The following is a 14881-nucleotide window of genomic DNA, read 5'->3' as shown; positions in this document are numbered from 1 at the left end:
GCAACAAGGGGAGCATCAAGCTCTTCTGGTCCACGTGGGAACTGTGTGCAAACGGAGAAGCAGACTCGATGTCAAGGGTGACCACCTTCTGGCTGCTGTGCGCACAGCTCATCCCTGGCCCGCGGCAGGCATTGCCCGTTTTGGGGCTCCTTCTTGTTCAGCTACCAGATGCTCAAAGCACCAGCCCACAGCCAGCACTGACCCAGCGGAGCAGCCGGATGCAAGGAGAGCTGGGGGTCCCACTCCTACTGTCCCTGAATGAACTGGAATCACTGGAAAGACAGCCTCGCCCCCACGTGCCTCTGTGGTAGCCAGCCCTCGACACCTGTTACTCACCTCTCAGACCTCATTCTTGTTTTAAAGACAGTAAGTATGGGGCTTCCCTGGTAGAGCAGTGGTTAAGAATCCGCCTTCCAATGCAGGGGACACAGGTTTGATCCCTGATCCGGGAAGATCCCACATGCCACGGAGCAACTAAGCCCGTGCACCACACTACTGAACCCACGCTCTAGAGCCCGCGAGCCACGCTACTCAGCCCACGAGCCACAACTACTAAAGCCCGTGCGCCTAGAGCCCGTGCTCCGCAACAAGAGAAGCCACCGCAACGAGAAGCCCGCGCACCGCAACAAAGAGGAGCCCCCGCTCGCTACAACTAGAGAAAAGCCCGCGCACAGCAACGAAGACCCGACGCAGCAAAAAAAAAAAAAAAAAAAAAAAAAAAAAGTCGGTAAATATAAAAGTACCCCAGGAAAGGGTCAGTGGAAACTCTTATTAACCTTTTATCCCTTCACACGATTGAGCCTATCGATTCCAGGCCATATTGATCATTGGCTGAAGCCGAGAAGGTTTCCATATTCATCGTTGGCTCTAAAGACTGGACAGAAAATTCCTGCCGAGTGCATGGCCGGCTTGGCTGGGGAGAGGAGGGGGAGGGTCTTGAGGGTCCTGGGAGGTGTGAGGCCTGAACAGGACTCGGGGCAGGTGGCTGACAGCAGCCCGCAAGGGCAATGCCTGACATGGCACCTCGTGCTTGGGCTTGTTCTGGGGGCCCCAGGACAGAGCTGGGGGACGGCAGGAGCCTCCGCTTTGCGCCCCTTTTCCAGTCTGCTCTCTGGAGCAGGACGGCCTCTCAAATCGTATCTCTGATCATGTGTCTCTTTGCCCAGACCTCTCAGCGGCTCCGTCACCTGCGCTCCCTGCCTGCTTCCTCCCGGTGCAGCCCTTCTGCTGGTTACTTGACGATGCTGAGCCTGTGTGTCTTAGATCTTTGCTTTTGCTGTGGCCTCTGCTGGCAGGGTCTCTCCTGTCTGTACGCAGCTCATTTCTTCAGTTCACTTAAGCCTCTCCCGGGTGTCGTCTCTTTAGAGAGGTGTTCCATCTCAAACCTCTGTAGTTCTCTTAACTCTTACGCTTTTATTTTATCAGCACTTGAAACCACATTATTCAATTAACTGATTGCTTTTTGTTACCTGCTTCTGCACTAAATCCTAAGCCCCACGTTGGTGGGAACTTTGTCTTTTTCATCCGTAGTCCTGGTCACTAGGGCAGGGTCTGGGACTTGGTAACACTAAGACAACATTTGTTAAATAAATGGCTGAATCATCAGCAGAAGGATAAGAAAAAGAGATAAATAAATTAACTTAAAGAATAAAATTTAATAAAATGAAATAATAAAAATTCATCAGTAAGTTCAATAACATAAAATCAATGTTGTCCAAATGCTTGGATGGATGGGGGTCCACAGCAGATGCTTGGCTACAGAGAGTTATGTCAGTTCCAGGGTAGTGGGCCTGAAGGGAAGGGCTGGAAGACCCACTGGTTGGTCTGGACACCCCCCCTTTATGGGAAACAGAGTGCGTAGAAGTGCATGGCCTGGAGCACTTGGTGCTCAGAGAACAAGGGGGTTATCCCAGAGAACCTGGGAGTTTATGTTGGAAGCCTTCAGTCACTGTTGGGTGGTATAAATGAGGACAATTTGGAGATGGGTTTGGCAACATCTAATAGAGATAATCCAGTAATTGACCTTCTAGGTTTCCACCTCCAGGGAAACTCTTACACATATGCAGGAGGAGACATGCATAAAACCATGTATTGCAGAATTACTTAAAATCACAAAAAATCAAAGCGATCTAAATGCCATTGATAGGTAAATGAATAAGTTATGGTATATTGAGAGATTAGTTTTATAGTAATTAAAATGAATGAGCCTAAATTCTCTCTTTTTCTCGCCACATATATGTGTTTATGTATATAAAGGTAGATAAATGTCAATAATCTAATGGTGAGCTGAAGAAAGCTGATTACAAAACAGTTCCTACAGCCTGATCTGTACATATGCAGTGCTAGTATAAAAACATGTTTGGGGCAATACCTACCAAATTCAGGATAGTGGTTAATTCTCAGGAAGGGAGGGTTAAGGCCACTTCGAGGTAAAAATGAAGGTTCAGTTGTGTCATTGATATTTAAATATTTGTTCTTTTAATATAAATCATATACGGCAAAATGTCACCATATGGTAGAGCTGCATGGAGGATACTTGGGTGTTTTTAATTCCATTCTCTGCACGTTTCTGCATGTGTTTAATTTTTCATAATATGTGACTGATTTCCAAATGGGCCGAAATAAGTGGATACAAACAGGAAATGGTATTATTGTTCTCCGTAGATTCTTTTAATAGTGGTTCTCTTCATTTGAACTCCCAGGCTGATCTCACAGCTTCGAAGTTGCTTTTGACTTCACAGCCGAGTCCTGTCCGGGTAAATACCACTCACTTTTGAGCCTTTAAGAGTCCACGAAAAGACCAGCCTCACGTTCGAAGCAAAGTTCTTCTCTCCCAGGCTGTTCTGGGGCCTGGAGCCCTCCAGCGGGAAGGGCCTTTCTTTCACGCTGCCTCCTTTGCTCCCCGCTTCTTGCTTTTCCGGACGATGGGGGATCAGAGATCAAGGTGGCAGAAAATTGTTTCACGCGGCTGAGCCTGCCGTGTGGTCTTTTGGTCGACGGCCTCGGTCGTTGCTGGAATCAAGGTGGTGTCAGGGATGCTCCAGCCCCACTTGCATCTTCAAGATTTCTAGGACAGGAGCAGACCCAGGCCTTTGTTTCACACATGTCCCTGCACTGCAGGGACACGGCCAGTGCTGTCTAGGACCTTCCTCTGTGCTTTGCCTGGTGGCCAGGCTGGGTTCAGCTGGCGTCCAGCAGGGAGCAAGGAGGCAGAAGCCCCTCATGTAGGTGCCCCAGCTCCTCCGGGAGCCCTCCTTGCTTGACTTCAGGAAATGGGGATACCCCTCCCCTGCTTCACAGAAAGAGGAGGGAAAAGCCCTAGAGTTCCTCCCTGAGGACCCTCTACTCAGGTGGACTGTTTCTCTGGCTGCCACCAACACTCCTATTTCAAAGAATTCCTTTTGCATTTCTGTTTTCTCTTTATATGGTCTGGTTGAGATAATGGGGTGAGAGCAGCGGAACCTGTTCTTCCACTTTTCAGTAAGTCCAAAATTCAGGACACAAGCAAATTTCTGTTCAACATCCTGTGACAAGGAGAAGAAATAGAGCCTGACTATGTAAAAAGGCTGAGAATGTTAGGGGAGGATCCATGGCAATGAAAATAACTAGGAAAGCCCTTAGGTTTAAGAAAAGATGACTGATCACATATGTTGAAATGAGTAATGAGAAATCCCAGTTAACCCTGAGAAAATAACTGGATTTTTAACCCTTGGACACAGGATATTTGATTATATTCAATTGTTTTCCTAATTCTTTGATATTTTCAAAATAAAGAAACATATTTAGATTTTTAAGGTGCACAAGTAAAGAGACTGTGTATTATAATTTTGTCATTTTTAGGTAAATAAGGTGGAAGTAACTCTAAAGATGCAATCTTAAAGACTCACAGTGATCCATGTGAGGGTATTTACTCAAGTGTAAATATGACTTATTTGGACAAATACTACTTTCTTTACACAGAGAGACACCCACTCCTTTGGCTTAAGCTGGAAATGGTGATTCCCGTTTGTTACCACAATTTAGCATTTTCCTACCTGCTTTTGGTCCTCTCTCCAAGTCCCCTTCCACAGGTTAATTTCTTAGAAATCTTGGTGTATCCTAGATCCAGCCTGTCTTACTAGAGGGTAATTTTTAGTCCTTAACTTCTTTTCTGTTAAAAAGTTTTCCCTGGACTGAATAAGATTGGGAATAATGCAAGGATGTCCACTTTCACCACTCTTATTCAACACAGTACTGGAGTTTCTAGCCAGTGCAATAAGACAAGAGAAAGAAATAAAAGGCATACAGATTGGAAAGGAAGAAATAACACGGATGACATGATTGTTTGCACAGAAAATCGCGAGGAATCTGTCAACTCTCCCCACCCCCACCACTCTTAGAGCTAATAAATGAATTCAGGAAGGTATCAGGTTACATGATCAGCATGTAAAAGTCAATCACATTTCTATATACCAATGATAAACATGTGGAAATCAAAACTAAAAACATGTTACTATAAATCTCTGGAAAGAAAATGAAATACTTAGGTATATATTTAACAAAACATATACAGGATTATATGCTGAAAATTTCAAAATGCTGATTAAAGAAATAAAGCCTAAATAAATGGAGAAACATACTGTATTAATGGATTGGAAGAGTCAATGTAATAAAGGTGTTGTTTCTACTTAAATTGATATATAGGCTTAACACAATTCTTAGCAAGTTCCCAGCAAAGTTTTTTTTTTGTAGATGTAGACAAGCTTATTTTAAAATGTATGTATAAAAGCAAAGGTTCTATAATAGCTAAAACAAGAATTTTGAAAAACAAGAATAAGATGGAGGAAATGCTCTACCTGATGTTAAGGCTTACTATACAGCTACAGTTATTGAGACAGTGTGGTATTGGCAGAAGAGTAGACACAGAGATCAGTGGAACATAACAGAGGTCAGAAATAGACCCACAAATATGCCCAACAATTTTTTTTTTGTTATTGAGGTGAAATTCATGAAACAAAAATTTTACCATTTTAAAGTGGACAATTCAGTGGCATTTAGTACATTGAAATTGTTGTGCAACATCCATCTCTATCTGCTCCAAAATATTTCCATTGTCCCCAAATAAAATTGTTACCCCTTCATCCCAGCCCCCAGTAGGCACTAACTTGCTTTCTGTCTCCATGGATTTACCTATTCTAAATATTTTATAAAAATGGAATCATACAATTTGTGACCTTTTGTGTCTGGCTTCGTACACAGCACAATATTTTTGAGGCGCACCCACATTATAGCATATATCAGAATTTATTCCTTTTTATGGTTGAAGACTACTCCATTTTATGGCTATCCCACAGTTTGTTTATCCCTTCATTCACTGATGGACATTTGGATTGTTCCCACCCTCCGACTATTGTGAATTGTGCTGCTGTGAACAGTCTTATATACGTTTTTGTTTGAACACCTGTTTTTAATTCCTTTGTGTATTTACCTTGGGGTTGAATTGCTTGATCATGTAATAATTCTATGTTTTACTTTTTGTGGAACCGTTTTGCCTCATTTTAAAGCATAACCAGCAATGTGTGAGAATTCCAAGTTATCCACATCCTTTCCAACAATTATTTTCCATAGTTTTGATTACAGCCATCTTTGTGGATATGAAGTGGTATCTCATTGTGATTTTGATTTGCATTTCCCTAATGACAAATGATGCCGGACATCTTTTCATGTGCACCCATCACATATATGTTGGTGTGCTTGATGGTGTCCCATAGGTCTCTTAGGCACTGTTCATTTTTCTTCATTCATTTTTCTTTCTGCTCCTCAGACTGGATCATGTCGATTTAGCTATCTTCAGGTTTGCTGCTTCTTTCTTCTGCCTGCACATGCACATCAATTATTTTACGTTTTACCTTCAGAATTTTTGAATCCTATTTGTAATTTCTATCTCTTTATTGGTATTTTCTATTTATGAGACATCATTTTCCTAGTTTCCTTTAATTCTTTGTCTATGCTTTTCTTTAGCTCTTTTAGCTCATTTAAGACAGATAATGTAGAGTCTTTCTCCAGGAACTGCAATGTCTTGTAGGGACACTTTTCTATTAATTTCTTATTTTCCTGTGAATGGCTACACTTTCTTGTTTCTTTGCAAAAATTTCATAGTTTTTTGTTGTTGAAAACTGGACATTTAATATATTATAGTGTGGCAACTTTGGAAATTATCCCCACCCCCCCCCCCCCGGCCAGGGTTTATTGTTGCTCTTGTTTGGATTGTTTGATTTAGTGACTTTTCCTAAGTATTTTTTGTGAAGACTATATTCTTTGTCATGTGTGGTCACTGAAGTCTCTGTTCCATTATGTTAGTGGTCTGGGAGTGATTTGGCAGAGATTTTCTTAAATGCCTGCAGCCACAAACAAACAAACCTCTCCTGGTCTTTGCAGACTGGCCTCCTGGTCTTTGCAGACTGGCTGTGTGTCGGAATACTCCTTCAATGCTTAGTGAGGCCGTTTACAGCTCTGCCATAACTGTCACTTCCTCTTCTTATGGAGCCTAAACATCAGGCAGAGGTGGAAGTGTAGGGTCATCTCAGGTTTTTATGAGCATGTGTCCAGCCCTGCATGTGTTTGTGGACTTCGAGGTTCCCTGAGATATGCAGGAGCTTTTCAGATCCCTCATTCCCCCAAATGTCTCCTTCCCCAGTCTCTTCCTTCCAGGAGTTTTTGGTGTGTCTATTGATTTCCATGACGTGCATCCTTTGCTCCAGATGGCTGCAGATACCACTTGTGCCTTTAAATACTTTGGACAAATATCACCTGGGACTTGGGTCATCCCTGGGAGAGGCCCAAGGCAGTGGAACAAAGGGAAGCCCTTGAGCCAGTCCTTCAGGGAGCCCCTAGGAAGGTGAAATACAACCACAGTTCCTTGAAAATGAGGTCCATGTTGCTCTCTGGGGGCTGCCACCTTCACAGCCCTCACTGAGCTGGGGAGTGGCAGATGGAAGCAGGTCAGTTAAAATACCACAATGCTCTTTTACTGAAATTCAGCAAAATTACTGAAATTCTTTCTTTATTCAGAAAGAAGTTTCACGTGGGTGTTGTAAGTTTTTGATTAGATTCCAGAGTTTCCCAAAAAGTCAACCTGACTGTTTTTGCCAATTTAATCATTGCGTTAGTGGTGAGATGGGGTTTGGGATTTCCCTACTCTGCCGTTTTGGGTGGCATCTGAATTTTGACAAAGGTGCAAAAGCAATTCAATGCAGAAAAGAAAGCCTTTTTAACAAATGGTACTGGAGTAATTGAACATCTTTATGTTTGAAAAAAAGAAATCTGATCAAAACCTCATACATTACAAAAATTAACTCAAAATGGATCATTGACTTAAATGTAAAATGCACAACTATACAATTTTTAGACAAAACCAGAAAATTTTAGGACCTAAGACTAGGCCGAGAGTTTTTAAAGTTGACACCAAAAGAATGAACCACAAAGAAAAAATGGATAAATTGGACTTCATCAAAATTTAAAGTTTCCTGTTAGGAGAACAAAAATGACAGACTGAGAGAAAATATTTGCAAGCCATATATCTGAAAAAGGACTTGCATCTAGAATATATAAACATCAGTATAAAAAACAACCACCACTACCACCAATCCACCTAGAAAATGGGCAAAAGACAGGAACAGTCATTTCACTAAAGAGGCTAAACAGATGGCAAACAAGTTCATGAAAAGATGCCCAACATCATTAGCCATTGAGGAATGCAGATGAGACCACAGAGAGATTTCACTGCGCCCCTATCACAATGTGTAAAATAAAAAGCTGACGGGCCTCCCTGGTGGCACAGTGGTTGGGAGTCCGCCTGCCGATGCAGGGGACACGGGTTCGTGCCCCGGTCCGGGAGGATCCCCCATGCCGCCAAGCGGCTGGGCCCGTGGGCCATGGCCACTGGGCCTGCGCGTCTGGAGCCTGTGCTCCGCAACGGGAGAGGCCACAACAGTGGTGAGAGGCCCGCGTACTGCAAAAAAATAAATAAATAAAATAAATAAAAAGCTGACAACACCCACTGCTGCAAGGATGCAGTGAAACAAGATACTGGTGGGAATGTAAAAGGTGCAGCTGCTCTGGGAAACAGTTTAGCTAAAAAACTAAACATGCAGCTCAGTATCATATGAGCCAACAATTGCACTCCTGGGCATTTATCCCAGAGAGACAAAAACTGCTATTCAGGCCAGAATCTGTACACGAATGTTCACAGCCGCCTCATTTATAATAACCGAGGAATGGAAACGCCTAACTGTCCTTCAGTGGGTGAAAGGTTATTCACAGTGGTGTACCATGCTGCGGAGTACTACTCAGCAATAAGAAGGGACGAACTGTGCTTTCCTGCAGCAGCCTGGTTGGATCACAAAGGAACTATGCCGAGTGAAAAAAGACAACACACTCCCCCCGACAGTGTATGTAGAACTGGGGACACTGAATAGTTCTGTGGAGCTACCGATAACAGTTTCCTGGTGGTGACACTGCACTGTCGTTATGCAAGGTGTTACCTTTGGGGAAAACCCGGTGACTGGTGCGTGCGAACTCTCTGTACGTTTCCCGCCAACTGTCTGTAAATCTACAATTACTTCAAAATTAAAAAGTTAAAAAGAAGAGGTACATTTCCTCTGGCCTGGATCTTTTGTCTGGACAGCATTATGATCAGAAACCTATTGTTCCCTGAATCTGCCTCATGTCACCCCACCTCCCAGTTCCTGGGTCATGGTCAGCCCCCTGGAATGCTCCTCCTTTGGTCCATCTTTCCAGATCGTCCTCATTCTTCAACCTCACTCAGCCCTGACCCCTCCTTTCCATGAAGCCTTCACTCACTTGCTGGAATGTGTTTTGTTTTCAAGCTTCCTCTTCTAATTAAATTGATAATTGTAGACTTTTCTAAACATTTGTTTTTTATCTTAAATATTGATGGTGTCACAGAAGAGAACAAAAGAAATCACTAAATAGCCCCGCTTACTCATCCCTTGTTGATATTTTCTTTAAAAATTAAAATATTTGCACAGGAACAATATTTTGAAATATCTTCGTTTACCAGCTCTGTTAGGGAGCTGGCTGCTCTCACTTCTCCCCGTCCTCCATCTCTGCTACAGCACGAAGCCCGCGCACCCCTGGGAGGGAGGGGGGTATCCCATCCGGAAGCTGGCACCCGACAGGAAGAGGAAGCGGAAGAGCTTCCCTTGGGCAATTTGGGAGAAAAGGGAAGGTGGAGGGGCTTCTCTGGTGGCGCAGTGGTTGAGAGTCCGCCTGCCGATGCAGGGGACGCGGGTTCGTGCCCCGGTCCGGGAAGGTCCCACATGCCGCGGAGCGGCTGGGCCCGTGAGCCATGGCCGCTGAGCCTGCGCGTCCGGAGCCTGTGCTCCGCAACGGGAGAGGCCACAACGGTGAGAGGCCCGCGTACCGCAAAAAAAAAAAAAAGGGAAGGTGGAGGTTGTGAGACAGCAGGGTCCATGCTTCCACACGCTGAACCACAGGAGGTCAAGGTGCAGAGCCTTCCGGGTAAGTGCTGGGGTCCCGAGAAGTGGGCTTAGAGGTCCTCGGAGGAAACCGAGGTCTGGACCAGACGCCCCGTGTGACTCTGCACCGCGTCCAACCACAGAACGCGTCAGTTTTCTTCCCGACAGACAGGTGTAAAGGGAGAAAATTCGCCTAGTTCAGGATAACACAGAATACAAAGTAAAACCCCTGCCCCCCGTCCATCTCACCTGAGGCACCTACTGAGTTCCTGTGATTCTTTCCCAAAGAAAACTTTCACTTATTTTAAAAATATTTAAATGGAAAAAGGTAATCTACGGCACTGTCGGTGCCCCACTTGCCTTTTTTCCTACTTAAAACATCCTGGGATTTTCGCACATTGACCCTCCCACCTCCTTTACTTCTCTCTCTCTCTCTTTTTTGTTTTCACGTGGGCCATTTGTAAAGTCTTCTACAGTGTTGCTTCTGTTTTATGTTCTGGTTTTTTTGACGGAGAGGCATGTGGGATCTTAGCTCCCCGACCAGGGATCGAACCTTCACCCCCTGAACTGAAAGGCGAAGTCTTAACCATTGGACCACCAGGGAAGTCCCTCACCTCCTTTATCTCTAATGACTGTAGATATCCACCTCTGTCCTCTATTTATGGATACTTTGGTGGTTTTAGTGTTTTGCTGTTTCAAAAAACGTTGCAATGAATATCTTTCTTTTCTTCATGTACATTTTAGCAACCATTTCTGAGTATATGCATAGGATAACATGGACAGTTGGATCAAAGGGCATGAAAATTAAATTATTTTAATTTTCCTTTTTTTTTTGAAAGAAAAGGTAAGTTATGTTCAAAACTAAAAAAGTCAATTTGATAGTCAAAGAGTAAAAAGTAAACCCCTTCCTGTATAGATCCTGGCCCCTCTCTCCCCTCAAAGAAGTCATTATTATTTCTCTTTCCACAACTTAAGTTTCCTTAAAATGTGGTCACGTGCTTAACACATGGTACTTGATAAATAATTCTCAGTTGCTCAGAGACGTAGATTTTATGAAAGTAAAAATCTGAGAGAGAAAGACACCCCTAAGGAGGGTTTTCGTCCCTAAATCTGGACCACGCGGAATACCCAGGGGCAGGTGAGGAAAGTGAGGCAAAAACCAGCCCTGCTTCTCATAGCTGAACTGCCTGCCTCCCAGCCCCAGGGGTCCTTGGAGGCCTGCGCCCAAATAAGCTGTAGATTGAGTCCTTACGCTTAAATTTCACAGGCCAGAGCGCCCGAGGCCGGCCCGATCTCGGCTCTGGTTAAGAATTCCGGCCACCTAGCGGCTTGGACAGGAGCCTGGAGAATGTGCTGAAGCGTTGTGTGTGTGCCGGCGCGAGGGACGCTTTACTGCAGCAAGAAGGGACTTCTGACAGCCTGGTGTAGGGGGAATCGGGGGGGCTGTCCAGAGCGCGTCGACTTGAGATCACTTAGCTTAGGACAGAAGCCCTGCCTTGCTTTCAGCTCCTCCGTCAGTGTGTGTGTGTGTGTGTGTGTGTGTGTGTGTGTGTGTGTGTGAGAGAGAGAGAGAGAGAGAGGGAGAGGGAGAGTCTCTGGGGACTAGGGGGCTGGCAGGCCGGGAGAAAGAGAGATGAGGGACCCGGAATTTGTTTAGCGCATGCGTGCTGGGTGCCTCACATCCACATTTCACTTGGTTTTATTTTTATTTATTTATTTTTAATATTTACTTATTTATTTATTTGGCTGCGCCGGGTCTTAGTTGCAGCATGCATGTCAGATCTAGTTCCCTGACCAAGGATTGAACCCGGGCCCCCTGCACTGGGAGCACGGAGCCTTAACCACTGGACCACCAGGGAAGTCCCTCTCATTTGGTTTTTATTCGTGACCACCTCTCTGTGGGGCAGACGTGACCTCTGCATTTAGGAACGAGAGGAGGGAGGCCCCCAGGGCAGGGATGCAGGTCAGCTTTAGCTCATCACAGAGATCACCTGGGAGGTATCACGATGCTCTGTTTAAGGAGGTGGGTGCAGGCAACCAATGTGGAGAGGTTTCCAGAATAGCAGGTCTACCAAAGGTTTGGGTCCCGCGAGAGGGCATCTCCTGCATCCCCACGCCGTCCCCACGAAGGAGCCGCTGTTTCCTCGGTACCATCAGCTTCTCCCCGAGGGCCTGGCGCTCCCTGAACAGTCAAACTCTGGGCTACATTCTGACGCCTGTGGAGAGAGGGGCTTCTCCTAGTTTGGGGGACCCGCTGTGGGAGGTCTGGGGATGCTGAGAGCACACAGAGGTTGGGTGGTTAACCGAGGGCGTCCGGGCGGCCTGCGTTTGCTCCCTCCTTGGACGTGGGGATCCCCAGGATGAGCGGGCCCCCTCCATCAGCCCTGGCTGGGGAGGGCAGCCTGTGCCCCGAGCTGAAACAACTTCTTATTTGGAAATAAGCATGTGGTACTTTTAGAAAAGTGGAAAGACGAAAGCTCCAGGCCGGAGGGTTGAGGCCCCCAGGGGGCCGTGAGACCATGCAGGGGTACAGTTCTGCTGCTTTTCCTTCTCTCCGTCCATTGTCTGGCTCTGGGTAAAGCTGGGCTCCCTGGAGCGCTCCAGCCCGGGAAAGGGCCCGGCCTACACCACGAGGAGGGGTCCCGAGAGCGGGAGGCTGGGAGGGACTGAAGGCTGGAGGACGGCGCAAAGGTCACAGCAGATGGTGGCGGCCAGCCCTCCCTGCCCCGGTCGGCGTGCTGGTCGTCTCCTCTGCAAGCCTCTCGTCAAGGGCAACTACTGGTGTTTATTCTGCGGGCTCTGGGAAACAGCCTTTGTTCCTCCTGGCTCTGGAAAAGTGGCCTGAATCCAAAGTGATTACTCTGCCGCGCTCAGATTTATTCTTTGGTGATAGGCCGTCCTCGTGGCCTGGATCTCGGGCTTACATGACCCAGCCTGTCGCAGAGGCCATCTGTCTTTCCATTCCCGGGCAGACAATGACACGGAGGGCTCTTTGTCCTCTGCAGCTTTTGTGTGTGCGCGTGCGGCACTGACCTCCGTGCTTCGTTTCCACCGCAGTTAAGGGGAGCCGTAAAGAGCACAGGGGTGTTAGAAGCAGCCAGGGCAGAAGGAAATTGCCGTCCCAGGGAGGGCCCGCAGCGTCCCCGAGTCTGTCTTTCCCTTCTTGCCATTTGCAGCGGTTCTGGCCGCGGGAGTGGCCCATGCGCACGGGTCACACCTGCGTGTCGTCTGGACCAGGACACGCCTGGCCGGCCTCCCGGGAATCCATTGTTCCTCCTGGCAGGCTTACTGAGGATGTGCAAGGCCCTTCTCTGTTGCTGGGGGCTGGATGAGGGGTCCTCCCCTCCCGAGAGCCTCTTCCTGGCACGGGGCAGGGGTACAGGATTTGGGGGGATCGCCCTCTCCTCTCCAGCATCTCCTTTGTCTGGAAGGGACGGTGCAGCTGCTGAGAAGCTCGTCTGCGATGCTTTAAATCTTGCTTCTCTGTCGGCCACGTTGCCTCCCCCTCGCTTCCGCCCGCCCCCCCATCATTTCCCCTCTATTGGCATGTATTTCAGGCAGGAGACAGGAAACGAAATGGCTCCATTTCACCGAGACGAGGCATTGATGGGCAGGCGTGCACAGCCATGTTCCGTCTATTTGGAGAATTTCTTTGGTCTTTGTATCTCTGTTCGACATGAGGCTTTTACTGTTTTGCACTGTATGAAAAATAAAATTTCAAGTGAACTGCAGTTTAGCTGTGACTCCATTTTTAATTGCTTAGCATTAGCACTTGATTTGCCAATTATCTGTGACTTTGGGGGAGTCTGTGCTAAAACGAGGGACCACTCCTGATTATGTCAGTAATGGAAAAAAGCAGGACTGCCCATGGTCTCATGATGGAAAAATCCCCAAACCGCTGCACCTGCAGCTTGCGCTGCATTTCATCCTCCTGTTTAAGTGCAAACACGCTGCCCGTTCTAGAAATTCGCTTCCCAGAAGGAGCGGCATTGTGGAGACTTGATCCAGGAGAGGCTGGGAGCTGCCTGAGCCCCCGTCATGGCCGGTGCCCCCTCCCCGCCAGCCCCAGGTTGGCCACAAGCTTGCCCCACCCTGCCCCGCGGCCTCGTTCGCACCTTCTCTGGGGGCAAGAGGAGGTCGGTTGTTTACATCTTACAGAGCGTGGAGTCGGGACACTGGTCTTCTCATCCATGCTCTTCCTCACTTTCCTCGTTTATAAAATGAGGGAAGGAACTGAGTTCCAGGCACCAGGGGAGTGGAGACTCAAGGGTGTGAGTGACTTGTACACACCCTATGCTGGCACCGCGGGGCAGGGGCCAGGTCCACATCCGTCCGGCTCCTGGTCAGTAATTCCTAACCGACAATGACCTGCAGTCTCCCCAGTTACGTCGACTGAAGGGCTGCTCCCAGAAATCAAGTACATGCCTTACTTACACTCGTCCTACTGCTTAGAAGCCATGGCTGTGAACCCCTTGGAGCGGAAGGTGATTCCCCACAGCAGTAGCATCCTGTCTTGTACGTGTTGAACAAAGGAGTTGATGAATTAATTTAAGTGTGGATTGTTTTCATGGCTGGTGGTGCTGGGCTACCGACTGTGCTGGGAGAGCAGGCACACAGCCCTGGACGGCGCCCCAGGGGTTGCTGGACCGCACTGGTGGCAGCAGCCCTGGGAATGTGCAGTCCACAGGCACAGAGAGAAACCTTTTTCTGGAAGGCTGCAAGTATTATCACGTGAGTGTGGTTTCTTCTCCTGCGTTGCTGGTTCCTCTGTGCTTTGATGAAAGATCGCCTTTCCCTGTGACTTGTGGTGTGGGTAGGATCTGATGTCAAGGAGAAGAAATTAAAGGGACAGAGCACTTCGTTTTGTGGAGGGTTTGCTTTCTGCCTCTGCAGAGTTGACGCCATCCGTATGGTCCGGGGAAGTAGTTCTCTTGTGGTTTGACAGTAGTCACGGCTGGACGTGCCTGGCCCACAGGCACTGATCCATCTGAGGGGACATCCCCGAGAGGATGGAGGGCCTTTCCACGCGCCGAGATGCTCTGTGAGGGAGGTGATATTTCAGACCTCTTTCTATATAATTACCTGTTATTTTCATGGACTAGATTTTGCTTTTCTTTGAGAAAACATTCATAGTAATCTAGGTCCCCCTCTGAGTTCAGCAATAATTAAAAACACAAAATAAAGGCAGCTGCCTTCGGCAGTGTTTCCTTGGTCCTCAGGATTGATTCTGCAGCGGCCTGGCTCCGCTGTGGATGGCAGACAGTCTGGAGTTCATCGAAATGTCTTCAGTCAACGCCGGACATTGCAGCTCAGTGCCCTGTGGTGGAGCACACAAGCCAGCTAGGGAAGCATGAAAGGCGTGGGGGTTTCACCAGCCCCAAAGCCTCCCTGTAGGGTTAAAA

This window comes from Leucopleurus acutus (genome assembly GCF_964270905.1).
Source record: "Leucopleurus acutus genome assembly, chromosome: 12".
Classification (NCBI taxonomy): Eukaryota; Metazoa; Chordata; class Mammalia; order Artiodactyla; family Delphinidae; genus Leucopleurus; species Leucopleurus acutus.
This window is presented reverse-complemented; position numbering follows the sequence as displayed.